This window comes from Triticum aestivum, chromosome 3A (assembly GCF_018294505.1).
Source record: "Triticum aestivum cultivar Chinese Spring chromosome 3A, IWGSC CS RefSeq v2.1, whole genome shotgun sequence".
Lineage (NCBI taxonomy): Eukaryota > Viridiplantae > Streptophyta > Magnoliopsida > Poales > Poaceae > Triticum > Triticum aestivum.
In genome coordinates, this window is record NC_057800.1 from 480,732,944 (window position 1) to 480,740,139 (window position 7,196).

The following is a 7,196-nucleotide window of genomic DNA, read 5'->3' on the forward strand; positions in this document are numbered from 1 at the left end:
AACCTCCACGATCGCAGGTAATCATGACCCGTTTTGCATGCAGGGACTTGTCCAGTCAGTGCAGTTGCCGAGGCGCCATGGGGAAGTGGAGACGCCCATGTCCAATCAACCGCCATGCGGCGCCTAAGGCCGCAGGCTATTAGGGCCCGCGGTGCTTAGCTCTTGCCCTTCCGCCTTCTTGCACGGCCAAGTCTGGGCGTGCCTTGGGCCCGGGGGCTACTGTCGGCATTCTGGGAACGGGGGTCCCCAGACTTGCCTGCCTGCGGCCTGTGGCATGGCTCAAAAGGGGGCCCAGCATGGCCCATCTTCACCAACACAAACCCAAGACCCTCGCGAGGGGCAAAGCCTCGCGGGGCGGATGACGCGGAGCTTCCTCAGGCACGGCCTCATCAGGCTGGCTCACGAGGGGGCGGAGAGATCAAGGCGGGGTACCTCACGAGGTGCCCGTGACGCAAGCCATGACGATTCAGGGCGCCAGGCGGGTGCTAGCCCACGCAGCGTCCTCCTTCCCTCTTTGGTGCAAAGGGGGCAAGCACAACCGCGGAGTAACGAGGCATCAGGCAAAGGTTGCCATTTCGGTGCAACGAGACCAAGACCAGGAGGACTACGAGACGGAGGTCACCATGGAGCCCAAGACAGCGTCATCACCAGAGCTTTGCGCAGGCAAAGACTACTTTTGTCAGGATAGCTGATACTTGCTGTCCCCCTTCAAATTAGCCCGCCATTGTTGGCTCCCTTCCCGCTCGATATTTGGGAAGAGGACCAGGGCCTCTATAAATAGGACCAGCCACCCACATGCAAGGGGTCGGCTGGTTGGAAGCAGAGAGAGAAGGAGAGAGAGAAGGTGACTGAACTCCTCCCATCAGTTCATCGCCTCAGCCGAGAACAGACCCTCGCGAGGCTGTTCTTCCTTGTATTGTTCATCATCATCAGCCCAAGAGGCAATCCACACACCACACACTGGAGTAGGGTATTACACCACAACGGTGGCCCGAACCAGTATAAACCCTGTGTCTCTTGTGTCGTTCTTTTGACAGTTTAGATCCTAGCAAGGCGGAGGGGTGCAGGTAGGTAGGAGGCGAAATCTCCGCGCGCACCCCAGTGTTCGAACCTCAAGGGTCTGCCGGAACCCGAAATCCGACACTATACATGCATGCGCACACATCAGGCCTTGATAGACACATACACAACCAGGTGATTCCCGCGCACGGATTGGAGTCTTTGTCGCGCCTGCGTAAATTTGTGTTTATCTGACCTTTTTCCTATGCGAACTGACAAATGGGACTCACAAGGAACATGGTCAATTTAACTAGTCAACATGGTGCCACACAGACTATTTGGCCGATCAACAGAGTGCAATCCGATACTGAACGGTGAGCAAGTGACCTATAATCACCACAAAACATATATAGTGACCGTAATGAGCGTATTCTGAAGTTTGGTGACCGTATTATGCTTTCTCTCTGTACGCCCTCCAAAACTACATCTCTACACGTTCTCGCAGTTACATCTAAGAACTATGCAATAGAGCACTACTACTACACTCTAACACAATAAATCATATGTGTTTTCAATTTTAATAGATATCATATTTTACTTAATTATTCAGTTTGCATACATTAAAATTGCCTTTGAAATGTATGGCCAGTATCATCTACCGCGTGGAAAAAATCCCGCCCTTTCCTGTTTAATCGGGTTTGTATCAGTGGATCGTGCAAAACAACAAAACTATAGTACTAACACTACAAAGAAATACACTTCCGTGATGATACATGTTTGTCACAGTAGGTCGCGTTTTTTGTCATGCATGTACATCCATGACAAATTTATGACAAAATCAAGATAGTCATACCTGTGCTGTCGTAGAAGTGTTCCATGACATTACCAAAATTATCATCACGAAAGTGTCCACTTCCATGACGATAAATCGCGCGTCACAAAAGTGCTTTCGTCAAGGGTGACCGACACGTGGCATCCACCGTAACGGAACGCCGTTAAGCTATCGGGTCGGGTTTTGGATCCGATAACCCATTAACAACCGCGACCAATGGGAAATTTCCACGTGTAAAATTCTTATTGGCCGGACGAAACACGTGGCAGCTCGTCAGTGGGTCAGATAGGCGCCTATGATACGTCGACACGTGGCACAGCCCAACAGAGGCCCATTCCTGTGAAAAGGCCGGCCCATTTAACTTGATCAAAAGGTGGCGGGCCGGTCCATGGAAAGCCTGTTAACGGTCTGTTTGCATATAGCCCATTTACAGCCCGCTAACCCAAGGCCCGTTACGCCCGATCCGAATTAGGCCCAGTAGCGTCATATGGGCCATGCAATATGATTCCAGCCCGTTTTCACTTCTGGCCCATGTATGGCCCATGATGTCTTTCGGCCCATATGAGGCCCTATGTAACTCTTGGCCTATTAACGGCCCGTGGTGAAACTGGCCCGTAATGAACAGTGTATCACTTTACACCGATTAACGGTCATGGTGAAACTGGTCCGTAATGAACAGTGTATCACTTTATACCCATTAACAGCCCGTTATTCCGTTGGGCCGTTTCCAGCCCATGTTATCTTTCAGCCTTCTCAGAGCCCATTTATTCTTGGGCTCATTTTCATCATTCGTTTACTTACGGCCCGTTACTGTCATTTTCTGCTTGTGGGCCAAATTCAGCCCGTGGTTACAGTCGGCCCGTTTGTGGTCCGTTAATACGTTGTGCCGTTTTCATAGTGTCATCAAATACGGCCTATTAATGATGGCCCGTTATGGTCGGCCCATGAATGGACGATTCCAACTCTAGCCCGTTTACGGCCATAATGCGGCCTGTTATTGGCCCATGTTTGGCCAATCGATCATACGACCCGTATAAGGCCCATTGATGATACGGCCCGTAGAAGGCCCATTGTTTCTACGGCCCATAGAAGGCCCATTGTTTCTGCGGCTCGTAGGAGGCCCAGTGTCACTACAGTAAATATTAGCCCATGGTTATTGTGGCCTAGTTTTAAAAAATAGGTTATTGCAGCCACTAGTTAACCGCGGAAAAAGAACTGTAATGACTACAAGCAAACAAATAAACAAGACAACAAGGAAATAAATAATCAAGCAACTAACGCTAGGCTATCACGGCTATTACACATATTACATCCAGTGGGCATCAAAGTTCACCACCAGTGCAAATATAGGGAACAAAGCAGCATATCATATACTCTGCCCGTCAAAATTGGCCACCAGTGCAAATAAACGCGGCAGCAAAACAAGAGCATAACTGAAACAACTTCAGAATAGCTCAAGAAACGTTATCCTGGGTATCCACCATGCTAGCAATAAGCTTAGAAAGCTGATTAGCTTTGTCCTGTTTGGCACTAAAATCCTCCAACGCTTGCCACTACTAGGGAAAAGGCTAGCAGCACGCGGGTTTTAGGTGTATCAGTAGCGCGGGGACCGGTGCTACTAATAAGGCGCTACAGCTAACACGTAGCAGAAGCACATGCTCACCAGCGCTACTGCTACACAAGTGTAGCAGCAGCGCGCTTAATGGAAGCTCGCTACTGCTAATTGCTATAGCGCGCTTCTCCTGTGCGCGCTACTGCTACTACCGCGCTGCTGCTAACTTTTCTCCACTCGCTACTGCTAATTTTAGTAGTTTTTTGTTTTTTGTGGCATATTTGTTTTGTATTTTAAGAGGCTTTATAGAAGAATCTTTAGCACATACAAATGTCATCATGATACACATACAAATGCCTGCGAGACCACAAATGTAATCATAGCATATACATACAAATGTCTCATCATAATCATCATCCAACACAAAGTGGTATGTTGTCATCATCTCGAAAATAGCGATACATGCAAGTCTCGAATACTTGCTGTCGGCGTTCTGGGAACGGGGGTCCCCAGACTTGCCTGCCTGCGGCCTGCGGCGTGGCTCAAAAGGGGGCCCAGCACGGCCCATCTTCATCAACACAAGACTCAAGACCCTTGCGAGGGGCCAAGCCTCGCGGGGCGGACGACACGGACCTTCCTCAGGCGCGGCCTCGTCAGGCTGGCTCGCGAGGAGGCGGAGAGCTCAAGGCGGGGTACCTCGCGAGGTGCCCATGACACGAGCCATGACGACTCAGGGCGCCAGGCAGGTGCCAGCCCGCGCAGCATCCCCCTTTCCTCTTTGGTGCAAGGGGAACAAGCGCAGCCGCGGAGTACCGAGGCATCAGGCAAAGGTTGCTATTTCGGTGCAACGAGACCAGGACCAGGAGGACTATGAGATGGAGGTCACCATGGAGCCCAAGACAGCGTCATCACCAGAGCTGGGGCGTCCACGTTGTCTTCCACCCAGTGCACCATGGCCCGAGGAACTGGGGCGATGACGACATCAAAATCGAAGCGGGGATCCATGATCAGGAGATGACTGAAGACACGGGAAAAGGCGCGCCCGAGCAGGGCGCGGCTCCTCTCTTCCACCAACCTGTCGGCCTAGCCGACCGCGCCTCCAGCTGCGTCACCATAGCAGTGAAGAACTGAAGGTTGCGAGCATAGTTGGCTGTGTGCGGCTCGCCAACCGCCGCCTCACAGATGTTGCCCAAGGCTGCGCTAGCTCTCTCCCGGAGTGTGGCAAGCATGGGGCCGTGTACGTGCTCTAGGACCTGCCGCTGACGTATCTCATCCGCGTTCTGGTGCGCGACGCCCTTAGCCTCCTCCACCTGCTGGCGGAGACGGAGCACCTCGGCTCGGGAGGCGGCTAACTCCCCTTGCGCTACCTCAAGAGCGGCCCCGGAGGCGTCAGCCAGCTGCGTCGCCTCCTCCCGCTTGACCCTCAAGGCTGCGGTCCTCCCTTCAGCTTCGACCTGGATCAACTCCAGCCTCCCCTCGAACTCGCGCTCGAGGTCTTGGCGCGCCATCGCCACCTAACGTCCGACCTATTCCAGGACGCGAGCTTCTTGTGCGGCAACCTCGTCCTCCGCCTGCGTCACCAAGCGCTCCCTCGTCTCCAGCCGCTCATACTCGCGGGTGCGTTCGACAGCTTCCAGAGTCAACGCTTCTTCACACTTCAGGAGCTCAGCTGGGTCGCCAGAGGCCACCCGCATCGACACAAGGGCCGACTCGCGCAGCTCCGCTTGCTCCTCTAGTGAGTGGCACCGGGCCAAAAGTTCCCGAGCCCGCTCCTCCGCCGCCTCTCGCCGCTGGTCAGCTCTCCGGGCCTCCTCGGCAGCCTGGGATTGGGCCTCCCGGGTGGCCTCTAGCGACGCCTTCGCCTCTTCATCGTCAAGATCACGCTGACGGCGCGCGAGGACGGCGGCGGCCTCCAACTCGCGCCTCCCCGCAGCCAGGCGCAGGCCCTCGGCCTCCAGGCGTGCGTCTTCGTCAGCAAGTTCCTCCCCAAGCAGGTTCACCACGTCAGTCGCCCTTCAAAGGAAACCCTGGCGGCGAGCGCGGCACTCCCGGGCACGCTCGAGCACATCTTCCACGCCATTGTCTGCCCCAAGCAAGCGCCGGGAGCCACGAATCATCGTTCACCCTCTGGGCAGGGGGTTGGGGGCTGCCACCCTCGCGACGGCCGGGCGCGCCGCACCAGAAGCCCAGCCCGGAGCCAGGCCTTCTACAGATGAAGGGCGCAGGGGGCGCCTCAACCAGTCGCAATCCGCGACCAGACGAGAAGCCCACGGCAGGCTGGCTATGCCACGAAAGGGCTCGCGAAGGAAAATCAGGGGGACTGAAGGGCCGTGGTGCACCCCGGGATGGTCCACCCCTTCAGTCACCCTCACCACAAGGGCAGAGCTGTCTAGAGCACTTGAAGACGGTAGAGGGGGCGAAGCCAAAGGAGGAGGCGCCCCGGCTACTTCCGCGAGCTCGGTCGGAAGGGGCCTACGGAGCAAGGATCAGTGAAAGCAACAAGAGGATTAGGAACCAGAAAGGGAGAAGACTTACTCGTCGGTAGCGAAGTACTTCCTGCGCTTCAGCACGCAACAAGGGAAGTCATCACCCAGAGCCTCCCTTTTTCTCCGGAGGGCCCCAAAATCCACGCGGAAGCGGCCCAAGAGAAGAGCGCAAGGATCAACCTGCGATGAAGACGGAGCATTGGAGCGACACGCGTCAGGGGTGCCTACCTGGCGCGTGCCGCCCATCGCCTCACCAGAGGACGCGGCTAGGGCCTCCGAAGCCTCAGCCCCGGGCGCTGGGAGTGGCTGCTTGCCACCCTCAGCCTCAACGGCACGGGTCCCAGGAGCTGTCCCCTCGAGAGCATCACCCGACGCTGACGCCTCATCAGGAGCCCCCTTGGCCTCCGGCGCCTCCTGCCTCCCTGCCCCGCCACTTGAGGAGGAGTCGCCTTGGCCAATTGGAAGGGAAGTTACCACCACTGGATTCTCGCGAGGTCCCTGGAGGCCGGCGGAGTGCAGCCCCCACTCATCAAAGACGGGCATCTGCTTCACGAAGTCGACCCTGCTCTGGCAGAGATACAGCAAGGCCCCACCTTGCCGGACGCTGCCGGGGTTGGGGTCCTCGGCCAAGGTCAAGAGCGCCGACTTCAGCACCTTAGGAGCCAGGTCCTCTCCCTGGAGCCTCATGTTATCCTCGCGCCCACGGAAGGCCCACATCCGGCGAGAGTGGCGTTGGAGGGGAGCAACACGACATAACAGGAACTCCTTCACCGCCTTGGGCGCTGTCACGCCAAGCTTCCTCAGGAGCGCGAAGCGGATCCAGACGAAGACGAGCCGGGGGCTCACGAGCGTCTCCTGGCCCCAACCCGAATTGGGGACAGCAGGCGAGGTCGGCTCTGATAGCAGGGGGCTGGGCACCCCTACGTCCACATACAGCCACCGCTCGCGGAACCCAACCGCGGGAAGGGGAAGCTTGAAGTCAATCCTAGAGGCCGCAGTCTCAGGCTCGGCAGCGAAGCTCACGCACGCCCAGCATTTGGTAGGGTCAACGAGATGCAGCGAGAAGAAGTGGCGCAGCAAGGCAACCGAAGGAGGGATGCCCACCATGGTTTCGCAAACGAAGGCGAAGACCGAAAGAAGGGTGATGGACTTGGGACTTAGGTGCATCATGTGGATCTGATAATGGGAGAGCACGACATTGAAGAAATCGGAGAAGGGGGGAACCAGACCCGCCCATAGGGCGTCTTCAAAACATGGGACCTCGGTAACTATCCTATTGATGGAGAAGTGGGGCGCAGGCCAGGCCGTCATCCTCCCACATTCATTG